Source organism: Epinephelus fuscoguttatus, linkage group LG5 (genome assembly GCF_011397635.1).
Source record: "Epinephelus fuscoguttatus linkage group LG5, E.fuscoguttatus.final_Chr_v1".
Taxonomy (NCBI): Eukaryota; Metazoa; Chordata; class Actinopteri; order Perciformes; family Serranidae; genus Epinephelus; species Epinephelus fuscoguttatus.
In genome coordinates this window covers 40,874,569-40,888,253 of record NC_064756.1, presented here as the reverse complement: position 1 = coordinate 40,888,253, position 13,685 = coordinate 40,874,569, and the positions used below count along the sequence as shown (strand labels likewise).

The 13,685-nt window shown below is 41.4% G+C and overlaps 1 protein-coding gene across 2 annotated transcripts in view; it reads right to left on the bottom strand.

The window, feature by feature from the left end:
* cuedc1b (CUE domain containing 1b) overlaps nucleotides 1-13,294 on the bottom strand; it is a 45,417-nt gene extending 32,123 nt beyond the window's left edge. Inside the window, exons 1-2 of one of the 2 annotated variants that reach the window (XM_049576639.1) lie at nucleotides 13,148-13,294; nucleotides 5,278-5,413 (exon numbers count right to left, since the gene is read on the bottom strand). The gene's annotated coding sequence lies outside the window, so the exon portion shown is untranslated. The remainder of the gene's footprint in view (nucleotides 1-5,277; nucleotides 5,414-13,147) is intronic. The other variant, XM_049576638.1, reaches the window with a different exon arrangement.
* Nucleotides 13,295-13,685: the final 391 nt, after the last annotated feature.

Sequence of the window (13,685 nt, the reverse complement as noted above, 5' to 3'; positions counted from 1 at the left end):
GACAACCGAGAAATCTGGTATTCATGAATTGTAGGGATATGGAGGGAGAAGCTAGCCGTAGCTTTCTCTTAATCTATTTGTGATTCCTGCCTCTCCCTTCCTTCCTGCTTCACTGGGGGTTCATTGTAGCTGGCGGCTACCCAGTGCCACATGGCAGTGCCAGGCCCCATCCACAGCCTATAAACAGAGCCCCTCTCTTAGCCTCCCATTTACTAAGAGTCTGGCTCTGATGTAAACAAGATGCCTCCCCTAATAGCCTTTCCTTCATGCCACACTGAAGCGGTGTGTGTGTGTGCACGAAGAACAAGAGACACTGAATGAGAGTGTTACAGGAATTGAAAATACTCTCATGCATGTATTTGCAGACAGCTATGTACTGCGATTAAGGCCCAGGGATACAGTGAGGATGGAATTACATGTAGGTCATTTATAAAATGACCTGAAATGGAATTAGACCTAATTCTACAGGCACTGGTTGCAGGCCCTAACCACAGATCTTGTTACAGTATTTGCAGCTCATCAATCCCTTTTCCACTGCAAAACTCCTGATAGAGAACCAAACGTTGCTGCATTATGTTCCAGCTGAACCATGATTGCTCCACAGGCTTTATGACCCCCAATCTGCTTTACACAGGACTGAAAAATATTTCATAATAAACAATACGTGACATATTACATACATACAGTTTTGACATACAGTTGGCTCAACCAGTTTGTTTTCTTACTATTTAAAAGTGTTACTGCTTCGTGTGATCAGTGCGACAGATTGCAGTGTGAATTATGACACCGCAAAGAATAACTTTTTCTTTTTTTTTTGCTTAATGTTTTACTGAAGAGGGCTTCGCAATTTTGGCCAGGACTGCATAAAATGATAAAATGTCACCAGCAAATATGGCTGCTCTATATGGTTGAAATTATTATTAAGATATCAATATGGACATTTTCAGATATTGCTACAGTACTAAGCGATACACTGACCGACTTAAAGGGAGCGGAACCACTGTCGGACCTATTCATTTTGAAACACTTGACAATGGACAGCAGCTTCTACTGTAATCGATTGTGCTTAAAGAGCTAATGATATCATATCATATCAATCTGAGGCCCCTGAATTGAATTGAGTCGAAATCGTATCGTGGCAGACTTTGTGATATAAGCAAATTTTCTAACTTTGTCTAACAAATCAATAAAATATTGTATCATTATAAATCTAGCTTTTTACACCCCTGGTCTCGCTCAAAATATCAAACATGTATATAGTCAGTAAGAAACATAATAACAGTACAGGTTAATGACACAGAAATATTCTAAATTAACCATGTAACGGTTCTGCCAGAGGATGTGAGCACACAAGTATTAGTGTGTATGTGATACCATGCTGTGGCCATGCTCTCACAAAGATATCTTCCCAACATCATCACATTAATCTGCACCTAAGAACCATGCTATATTTAGGACACAATCCAGGACTCACTGTCCCCACAGAGCGCGCGCGGGGGGGGGGTGTTTGTGTGTCTGACAGTTGCTTACCAGCTGAAGCATAAAAAATAGAAATATCTGAGTGGTCTTTCTTCTGACCAGCTACACTGGTACATGAGCAGTGAACATGTGCACCAATGTCTCCAGTTACAAGATGGTGGTATAGTGTCACACTCCTATCACATCTCACAGCTCAACACTAAGCCTCAGATGTCACTTGCCACTCTGTCCAAGTAAAGGATCACGTCAATCTGTCACATGACCTCTGAGCTTCAAAATTTATATTTAGTGTTGATATCAATTTTCACATTCATGTTCCCTTCATGCTGATGCTTTCTTCCTGTGTTTCTTACCTGAAAGACTGAGCTCAGCGTATAACACAGCGACTTGTTTGTTGCATGCATGTTAAGTCACTTTGGGTGTTTAATCTTACTTTACCTGTTGCCTGATGTATGCTACTGTGTAAATCTGTTAATCTCATGAGTAGATCAATGTGGGACTACCTCAGTGACACCATTGCTAACTGACTCACTGTCTCACTGCTTTACATAAGCTGAACAAAAATATCAACGCAACACTTTTGTTTTTGCTCCCATTTTTCATGAGCTGAACTCAAAGGTCTATTTTTCTATACACACGAAAGACCAATTCCCTCAAATATTGGTCACAAATCTGTCTAAATCTGTGTTAGTGAGCACTTCTCCTTTGCCGAGATAATCCATCCCACCTCACAGGTGTGGCATATCAAGATGCTGATTAGACAGCATGATTATTGCACAGGTGTGCCTTAGGCGGCCACAATAAAAGGCCACTCTGAAATGTTCAGTTTTATCACACAGCACAATGCCACAGATGTCACAAGTTTTGTGGGAGCATGCAACTGGCATGCTGACTGCAGGAATGTCCACCAGAGCTGTTGCCCGAGAAGTGAGTGTTCATTTCTCTACCATAAGCCATCTCCAAAGGCGTTTCAGACAATTTGGCAGTACATCCAACCGGCCTCACAACCGCAGACCATGTGTAACCACACCAGCCCAGGACCTCCACATCCAGCATGTTCACCTCCAAGATCGTCTGAGACCAGCCACCCGGACAGCTGCTGCAACAATCGATTTGCGTAACCAAAGAATTTCTGCACAAACTGTCAGAAACCGTCTCAGGGAAGCTCATCTGCATGCTCGTCGTCCTCATCGGGGTCTAGACCTGACTGCAGTTCGTCGTCGTAACTGACTTGAGTGGGCAAACGCTCACATTCGATGGCGTCTGGCATGTTGGAGAGGTGTTCTCTTCAGGGATGAATCCCGGTTTTCACTGTTCAGGGCAGATGGCAGTCGTGTGGGTGAACGGTTTGTTGATGTCAACGTTGTGGATCGAGTGGCCCATGGTGTCCAACAATTTACGGGGGTAAAATAATATGTGTACACTAAAATTTTAAATTTAATGGCATAAATCTTTACTTTATATTGCTTGTCCATAAATAATTAAGGATTCCTTTAGTGAACATCTGAGTGGCACAATGAAAGATTGAGGAATTTGGTCTTTTGGTTTAGACAATGTTTTACATCATAACACAGCAGAGTCAGTTGAGAATAGTGTCCAGCTGATATGGGAATTTTAAACCGATACTGATATCAGTTTTAGAAGGGAAAAAGTCACTGATTACTGATATGGAGGCTGAAATAGTGAATTTTTGAGCCACGATAAAAACAGACATTTTCAATGTGGATTGTGTCCGGATTTTGCGCTGGTATGACCATTGAAAGGCACTAAGAAGGCTGCTTTGCAAATAACTACATAATATTTAACATTATTATACAGTGTCAACCAATTCTAGAAATGAGCGAATGACTAGATTCGCTAGATCCATGGACATGTTTCTGGGTCAGCACTGCAATCAACCAATCACAGCCCTCTGGCATCATCGTTGTGCTGCTCCTGTATGTCTTTCAAATTCCTTTGTGCTTCTTCAGAGCTAAGTTTTCCAAATTGAGGTTAGTACAATTAAACAAAATCCTCAGTAACACTGAACAAAAACCATCTAAGCTCCTGCAGGGCTGGCAAACTACCTTGCTAGTTAGCTTGGCTATGCTAATGAGTAAACTTGCCAATAGGCTAGAATATTGTACATTAACATTAAGAGTAAAGGTAATGCTTCTTTGCAGTTGCAAAACCCTGCGTTGGACACATTTTCCCTCCTTTTTAATAGCCTATTCAAATTTATTTATTTTGCAAGATTGCAGTGCTCGTGTTGATCCAGGACCACCACTGCCACGTTGACCACATATTATTTGTTTGTTGATCCAGAACCATCGTCATCATCTTTATCCTGCATATTGTTTAATCCAGGGGTCTGATGGCCACGTTGACCCTGGGTAATTTGTTTGTGTAGATATTGACCTTCATTGCCATGTTGATCCTGGGTAGAATTGCTCATGTTGATCCAGGACCATCACTGCAGTGTAGACGTGAACAAATTATCCAGATTCAGCGTGATGGTGATGATGATGATGATGATGATGATCCTGAATAAACCTAACTAAATCTGTCCAGGATCAACATGGAACAAAGGAGGGGGAATGTATTAACTGCAGAAATTCACAACCGGAAAAAAAAGGCTATTTATCCTCACTCTTTGTTAGTGAACAATATTTTAGCCTATTGGCGAGTTTACTCATTAGCATAGCCAACCTAGTTAGCAAGCTATCTCCCTAACTCTGCAGAAATTCAAAAGGTTTTTGTTTAATGTTACTGTGGTTTTTGTTTAATTGTACGAACTTGAATTTGGAAAAGTAGCTTAGCTCTGAAGAAGCACAAAGGAATTTTGAATATAGCACAGGACAGCAGCACACTGATGATGTCAGAGGGCTGTGATTGGTTGATTGCAATGTTGGTCCAGGAACTAGGGCTGTGACAATAACCGCATCACCGCAATACCGCGGCCACGTGATGCCTACCGCGGCGAAGAGGTCATCACCGCACAAAAAAAAAAAAAAAAAAAAAGCTGATTCATCATGGCGGCGGATCTGGTTCCCAAGCCAAATGTTAAAAGAATACTCCAACGATTTGGAAGTTATGCCCTTTCGCTATCATTTTCATATTGAGACAACATAATGGATATCGTTTTTTTGTCAGTGGCTGGGTCTCAGCGGTTAGCATTGGGGTCAGTACGTCCGGCGCTGTGATCCGCGGAGGGATACACCGGTGAGCAGGCACAGACGTAGCTTGTAAACAAAACTCAGCTGTTTCTTTAGCTTAGCGATATCTCCAGACTATAGTAGCTGCAATGGACGACTTTGAACGTGATTTTGAGGAGTTTCTTGTAGCGGACACAGACCCAGAGCCATACCTGTTTGAGCCGGAGTATACAGATGAGGAACTCCAGGTGTTGCATGCTGAGCGGGCGAGAAGGCTGAATCCTCCGGAGCGTCGGAGCAGCAACGGGCGAGGGGAGACGGAGGTCAGGGGAGGACTGGTGGTGTAGCTGCAGGGCTAGCTAACATAATCCTACAGAGGTGGAATCATTTTGCTGCACAGAATGAGATTCGGTGCGTCGTTGGGGAGATATATCATCAGGAGGAAAACCGCCGCAGAGAGTGCATCACAAGGAGTGAAAACTTTGCAGCAAAGTTAAACTGGAAAAAATGCCGAGGCCTGCAGGAGCTGATGGACAGCTTTCAGTCGGGTGAGTAATATCTAACGCTAATGATTTATTTATCCTAACGATATGAGGCGGTCTTTGTGGAAAAAAAGCTTGTTTAGTGGACTAACTTTGCACTTGAAGATTGTCCGTTGACTTACGTTTTAACAGGTCTGACGCTGGGAACTGCCCATTGGTCCGACAGCCCATTGGTCCGACATCCCATTGTTCCGACCATATTAAACCCATTGTTCCGATGTCCATTCCGAAATCATCATGATGCCCTGTGGTTAAGGTCTGGTTAGGTTCAGGCACAAAAACCATTTGGTTAGGGTTAGGAAAAGATCATGGTGTGGGTTAAAATGAAAAAGAAAGTGACAAACACATAAGCTGTGAGCCTGCTTCGCCTCAAGCCTGTCCCAGCTGACCCAGAGCCGGTTGCGGTGCACCATCAAGGTAGAAATACGTCAGCCGGGAGCCGTTCAGCACCGCGGACCATCAGACTAATGGGATGTCGGACCAATGGGCTGTCGAACCAATGACATGGACCCGTGACGCTACTGTGCGCCCCGGCTGTATCTAGGCTAATGGCTAACATGCTAACTATTATTTTTATGTCACTAGTCACTTGAAACAAATTTAGGACGATAGGAGACAGGTTGAAATAAACCGAAATTTCCCTTTAAGAAACATCTCTATTAAACTGTTAACAGGTCTATATTAGCTTACACATTTAAACTGGTGTAATGATGCATTGCACTGATAGGAGATGCCTGGTACGTGCTGTCGCTCATGAATGGTCAAACGAATATTAGCCTACCGTTTTAAAGTCTAGAGCGCGAAAATAGGAGGACGCCTGTTTTATTATGATTACTATTATTATTATTACCGTGGTATTTTTTGCCCACGGTTATCATACCGTCAAAATCTCATACTGGCACATGCCTAGTAGAGTGTATGCTGCAGTGGTCAGGGCGTTAAAGCAACATGAAAAAAAACTGACAGGTGAACATTGCATAAAGCTACGGTAAACTTAATATAATTGTGCTTTGCTAGTTATAAAACATGTCTAACAGGCAAAACATGATTATAGGGATAGTTCGGTTTCTCCCTAGTCTGGGGCCATTTAGTGGCCGTTTTGGTAAGCAACCGGAACCAGGGCGAGAGAGACAAGATCCAGAATTTGATGGATGCGCCTTTCCATCAAAATAAATGCACCAAGCTAATAAAAATGCGGTGAAACTTTTTAATTTAAAGAATATAATTTACAAGAAAAGCCCCAAGCCATTATGTTAACCTTTTTCTTTTATTGTATTTAATTGTATTACAAGTTATTGTCTGTTTCAGTTGTCTGTTTTATTTAATAGGCACTTGATCCTAGTTTTGTACATTATACCTGTAGTTTATAAATTAGGGCTGCCACGATTAGTCGACTAATCGATGACTAATCGACTATTAAAATAATCGGTGACTATTTTAGTAGTCGACTAATCAGCTTGAGTCATTTTTCACAGAAAAGTACTATAAAAGTACCCAAAATACTCTAACTGCAGCTTCTTACGATCAGATATTGACAGCTTTACACACTCTCCCATGACAGTGAACTAAAAACCTTTGGCGTGAGTATGAAACAAGACATTAGATGACGTAATTTTGGGGTTTGGGCGAGACAGACCGACATTTTTCAACATTTTAACACATTTTTCGATAAAATGATTAGTCGACTAATCGAAGAAATAATCGACAGATTAGTCGACAATGAAAATAATCATTAGTGGCAGACCTATTGTAAATGCATTTTTTTGATCAAGTTTGGGGCGGTGGGGGCGGAAGAGAGAGGAAAACTGCGTGATGCTCGCCATGTAGCATGCTCTATCAACCACAACAACAACAATATGGCATCACCAACATCACTGCCTGATAATGTTACACCTGTCAAAATGGTGAAAGAGGATGCGACGAGACGATGTTGCCCCAGAATTTAAAGTTTTACTTTGGTGAACACTTTTACTTTGGTAAATTTGGTGAATTCCGGATCCGCTCTCTAGACCGGAACCAGAATCCAGACAAAATTCAGAGTGAATGGAAACCAGGCTCTTCGCCATACGTGAAGAGCCTAGTGACACAAGGTTAGTTTCTCACTATTTCAGTTATTTCTGAAACACAGTCAGAACATATGTTGCTCTGTCATTTCATGCACATGCATGGGCACTAGGGATGCAACGGTCCTTGGTAAAATATTGAACCGTTTGGTCCACCCTGCACGGATCAATACGACGCCCTTATGGACCGCGTGTTTCCGATTTGCAATTAATTTTGCACTGATACTGTACAGGCCACTGTGTGTGTGTGTGTGTGTGTGTGTGTGTGTGTGTGTGTGTGTGTGTGTGTGTACCTATCCACAGGCCGAGTCCACGGATGTTTAAAGAGAACGGCCGAATCAGCCTGCTGCACAAAAGCCCTCCCTGCGACTTAATGTCCCATCACTGTTGTGGCTCCACCCACTCACCTCCTCATACTGTTGTAACTGGAGCCAGGGAAAGTGACGCTTGCCCCACACAGAAAAGAAGCGGAAAAAAACAAACATAGAGAGCCATGGCAAGCGCAAGCGGAGGAGTCGAGAGACATAAGTTTGAAGAAGCACTGGCTTCATACAAATCTCCGGTGTGGGATAATTTCGGTTTCGCTGTTAAATAAAACGACGAGGGAGTGAAAACAGTTAACAGAAATTTCACTTGCTATGTTTCCATCCAAAAGTGATTTGAATCATTGGGAAATGTGCATTAAAAGAAATACGAATCCTGTGTGTTTCCGTTAAATGTACAGAATTTGGTGAAAACTACGGATTCACACGAGTTTTCCGCAGAACCGAAAACAAAATAAGTCTTGCATTCTTCTTCTTCTTCTTCTACGTTTTCTGGTGGTTGGCAACCAGCTTGTAAATGCATTACCGCCTTCCCGACCCAGAGTGTGGATATCACCATGGAGGGAGGTGCGCTACGTCAGACTTAATTCGAACATAACTGTTTCCATCCACTATTTTGCGAATCAACATTTTTTCGAATCATCCAAAACCCGGCTAAAGCAAGCGTATTTTAGATTGTGCGAATCAGGGGATTTTCATTCGAATTTTGGCATTTCCATCATAATTTTCCAATGCGATACTTCTAGATGCGCATCTAAACAGGCTGATGGAAACATGGCTAATGTCCGAAAGCGTTGCTTGAAACATGTCTAATGTTATATTAGGGGGGTGCCCCACCCCATACCTTGTCCTTTTAATAAACAAACTAAATAGCCTTATGTTATTTATCTTATTTACACAACAGCATGTCATTTCTGTCTCTGGGTCAGTGACAAATAAGGGTTGGCAAGATGAGCAATTCAGAAATATCTTCAAAAATAGTTTTAAAAGCATGCATCACATTTGTTATAATGTACATTCTGTATTTTTGTTGGGGTTTTTTTTTTGGTTTTTATTTTTGCACCAATTTTTATCAAAAGTAAGACTGAATGCTCCTGAAAATGTCAAATGGTGTAACCACGAAAGAATGATAAATATTAAATATTTTACCCACCTATAGTAGATTTAAGTGTACTTACAAAAAAGTCTTTACTTTAAAAGCATTAAGTAGAAATAAGATCTTTTTGGAGTATTTCTATATTTAAATTTTAATGCATTTTGGCAATACTGAGCAGGACATTTCCTAAAAACATCCCTTTTTTCCTAAATAATGCTTGACAAATTATGTAAAATTTGTTTAAAAAAAAAAAACAGTGTTGCACTGCAAAAGTGGATTACATATATTTATTTTTTTATAATACATCTTTAATTAGCATCATAAACTACTGATATTTGACATAAGGCCAGGCCAGCGCTGCATGAATGAGAAGCCGAAGGAGAGGAGCAAGAGGTGTTTCGCTACTACCCCAGCATTACTACAGCATAACAAAGTCCCACTCTTTGAGCATAATGCAGGATCATGCATATGCAGCATCACGGGAGACAGAATCCTCTTTGCCAAGAAAGCGCAAAAGGGAATCAAAAAGGCATTGTGACCGGTGAATTCAAAAAACGAGGGTCAACAGCGTGGTAGCCTTTCCCAGGTGGAAATCTGCTGAAGGAGAAAGGTAATGCAATCATAGGCCAGCGATGATGCGAGGAGAGGATGAGGTGTGTGAGGTTGAGACGTGATTGGTTTGTTTGGATTTACACCCGCCCCAACAGTCCTACGATGTAAACACAGCCAGCATGGTGAGGAGGGGGTTTGTCAACTCGTGTCGTGTGTGTCTGTGTAGGAGCCTGAATGAATACTCCATGAAGTATCGGATGACATGGTTTCATCAATGTTATCATAGCTTTTTGGTACACAGAGGCTACCGTTGTTGCAATACACGTTTGAAACAGTGAGGAGCTAGAGTGCGCTATCCCTTTGAATGCAATATATGATTTCAACATTAGATGGAAGAAATTCCTACACACTGTGGCTTTAAAGCCAGTATCTGCCAATACCGTTGATGCGTTGATTTTATTGTGCATCCCTATTGTAAATATAGCATACTTAATAATATTGAGTTTTTGGCCAAAAACTGACTGTTTGAGGCAGCGTTTGCTCAGCACCATTTGATTTTACCTACGTGACACTAGGATTTTCTACCCAAATGTTATTGAAATAAACACTATTATTCAGTCTATCCTGGGAACATTGCTGTGGGTGCTCTCAGTCAGTGTTTACATACAAAGTTAAGTTGAGCTAAGGTTGTTAGAATTGGACCTTTTGCTGTCAACCTATCATGTCACAGACCAAACAATCGACAAACAAGTTAGCTGCTGTTAGCTAGCGGCAAACTTGTAACATGGCAGAAAACTTAACAGCTTTGCACATTTCCTGTCCAAAAATGCACAGCTCTGGATGTGGATTTCGCCATCTTGTTACTGGCTTCTTCTTCTGTTACACATTTAATGCTATTCAACCTCCGGGTCCAAGTCTGGGGCGGAAACGGTGGAGCATGCTCCAAGTGCCTAGGCCAGTTTGGGTCCAATAGACGGTATACATGCAGGAGTTATTTGACTACCCATCGGATTATCTGGAAGTGTTAGTCCAACTCTGAGAAATTTGGTATAGTACGATTACAGTCAGACTAACACGCTTACACGTATTTTAAAAGTCTAGTTTTAGTCCTGACTGGTCTGGCCCTGGGGTCCAGATTTCTTCTTAGTCATTAGTTCAAGTTCCTCACAGTTGAATACATTCAGCGCAGTGGCGGCTGCTGGTCTTTCAAACAGGGGAAGCTCACTTTAAGTTTACATCATAAAATTTGTCATATTGTAACAAGGCAGTAACTTATACACCGAGCGTCCTCTCCCGCCTACTGCTTCATTAGGTCTCAGGGAAGCTAAGCCTCCCTGGAAGTGACGATTTTGTCGCATTTATCAAATGACCGTCTCGCTTTACAGCATGAAAAAAAACCTGCTCAGCGCTGTCTCATAGGAATGCATGGAAGCTCCGCGTCCACCGTGCTGACACGAGAAAGTATGACAGGGAGGTCGCATTTGCAAACTGGTGATAAACAGCTGACGCTTGAACATGATAATCATGATGTTAAATGCATCCTAGTGCACGTTTAATGCAATGTAAATTCTTATTTTAATGTAAATTCAATAGTGCATATTTGACCATTTCTTGTACGAAATTTTAGGGGACGTTCAGCCTCCCTTATTGTCTCAGAGCAATCGCCCCTGATTCAGTGTCATACTTGCATTTGTCTTTCAGCTAGTTTGCTGCCCCTGTTAAGCAGCTGTCTGATAGGCTGTGTTCGGAACCGCATACTTACCTACTACTCATACTAACTCTTTGAGTATGCAGTGTGTTTACACTGCGCAGCATGCGATTTTGAGTATGCGAGAAGTTCCCGGATGCATACTAGATTCGCCAGAAATGTTGAGTATACATCATGACAATACTACTCACACTCAAATTACCCAAGATGCAATGTAACGTGACGTCATCGATCGTCACTTCCTTGCCGCGAACAGGACAAACAAGAAGTTGGTTTTATTTATTCATATGTATTACTACTGTATATATTATAACTTATTAAACTTAATGAAATCATTCAATTCACAACGACTTTGTTGTTCACTGATGTACATTTTTCCCTCCAATTTTCAGGCTGTGAGGTATGTTATATTGCGTTGTATATTATGATTAGATTTATAATTGATTAAAAAAGAAACTTACATCTGCGAACAATCCCAGGTCGATTGCGAGCATCATTCTGTACCGAAGACGGCGGGCCGATCTTTGTCTCAGAGCTGAGAGGACTCTCTGGTGAGGCATTTTGTACAGTCAAATTCCGTTAACGGGACGAGATCGGTCAAAACGGCGGTTTCAAGCTAGCTACATCAAGGATAGGTTCACCTCCTGTTTTCAAAGTAAAAGCACAAATTTTATCGTTATGGTTTTCTGTATAAGAAAGGGCAACGGGTGTTTTATTTTGTGAAAATAACCAGAAGTGCGTTGCTCACTGCGGCTAGCTTGAGTAGCGCCAAAATCTCCGAAATCGTCCGAACAGAATTGTAATTAGCTGTTATTTGGTCATGTTTTCAACACGTTGTGGATCTAAACGGCTACTTTCTCGCCTAAAAATGTTTCAAATGTTGCTAAAGTTATATATTTACAGAGTTTAGAGCTTAAGTGAAATCAGCTGAAGGCCGGCTGATTTCAGTCCGGGCAGGAGCGGAATGCATTGTGGGTTATCATGTAGTATGCTACAGTGTAAACGGTCTGCATACTGTCTGTTGATTGAGTATGTAGTATGTAGTATGGCAGTATGTAGTATGGCAGTATGTAGTATGCGGTTCCGAACACAGCCATAGTCACTCACTCTACAACAGGAAACTGCACTACAAAATAATAGCTCTGTCGGAAATTCACTGCACCTAAAAATAAAATGTGTGAGTCATCTGTGAGTCCATTCAGAATGAACCCTGCAACCCACTTTTGGACCACCACCCACCAGTTGGGAACCACTGATCTATAACATCTTTCCTAATTCATCATCAGTGGGGCAGCTCCAGAGTTTAGACCCGATGACATTACAAACTTGCGTTTTAGCACTCTTTTGGATTTAGGATTGATTGATTTATATTTACTAATATTTCTGGACTGTCTTATATCATAGAAATCAAATGTATGAATTTGGAAAATGGCTGTAGTGTAACTTTAATTAGGGGAGAGTTTATTCAAAGGGACAGCTGACAAAATAAGAAGTTGATTTTACTGTATTTTTTGTCTCGTTATCGGATGTAAGCCGAGTTAAAAAAAAAAAAAAAAAAAAAAAAGTAGACCATACGGGGTCGTAAAATCTCCTAACCTGTGTTTCATAATGTACCTGTATGTGTCCATATGCAGTGCTAAATTAAAATATTATTTTTGACGTGTGGCATAACTTAACTGTGACACTAGTTTTCGTGGTCTGTGCATGTGCTTGTTATTGAGAACAGGTCGCTGCTAACTGGCTAACGGTAACGTTACTCCTCAGCTATTAGCCAACTCACAACTGTCAAATGTTGCTCTCAATATCGGAATTAACGTTAGTAGTCCGACGGAAATATTAAATAAAAGACTAACGCTATAGCGCCGAGTCTCTGCTACAATAGCCACTGTTAGCAGCGACCTTTGTCAAACAAGGTTTAGCAGCGATGTGTTAGCTGTTGGAGCTAACTAATCACAAGCAGACACATAAGGTCCTCCGGACAGGGGATTGTCGTATAACGTTACAAGGCCTCGGTCAGCATCCGACCCACATTAGCTCTGTCTAAATATGTTACCCAGTTCAATACACCAACGTTACATTCATTTTCATTGTAACACATGCATAACGTTACTACTGGAAACGACACTTTTCCATCGCCGTGTTGGTGTTTACAAAGACGAGTGGTAAACTGGGAGAAATCTTCCCACCAAAGCCAGTAACACTAGTTAAAGCTGTGCATCGTTATAGTCAAACATTTTTGGCGTAACTTACAGACTGAGGTGCAGACAGTGTCCAGCTGAACAGATTATATCCACAGAAACACAGCTGAGCAGCGGGACGGTGGCTTTCAGCATTGTAATGGGAAGCAGAAGGATACTGTCCCTCAGCTCAGCAGCAGATATGCCATTAAATTCAGCTGGCAACCGGATGTCATATCAGCCACAACACACTGAGAGCTTCAAAATAATACACATGTGCGTATACTGTGGATGATGTGCAATATTAAAATCAAGATTTAAAAAAGAACACATATCATAGATCTTTGTTACCCACACGTGCATGATTATAACAATTATAAATGAATAAATACAATATGTTCATAATATGTAGACCACTTAAAGGGACAGTTCAGATTTTTGGGGGTTGTATGCGGTATTATCGATAGTCAGTGTTTTCTGCACACCCCCAACTCGGAGAAGCAGGCTGGAGTACTGCCACAGAAGCAAAGCAATATACTGCTGCTGTGGATGTAGGCCATCAACAAAACTTATTTTAGCCACCTTAAAAAAGAAAAAAAAAATCAGTTTAA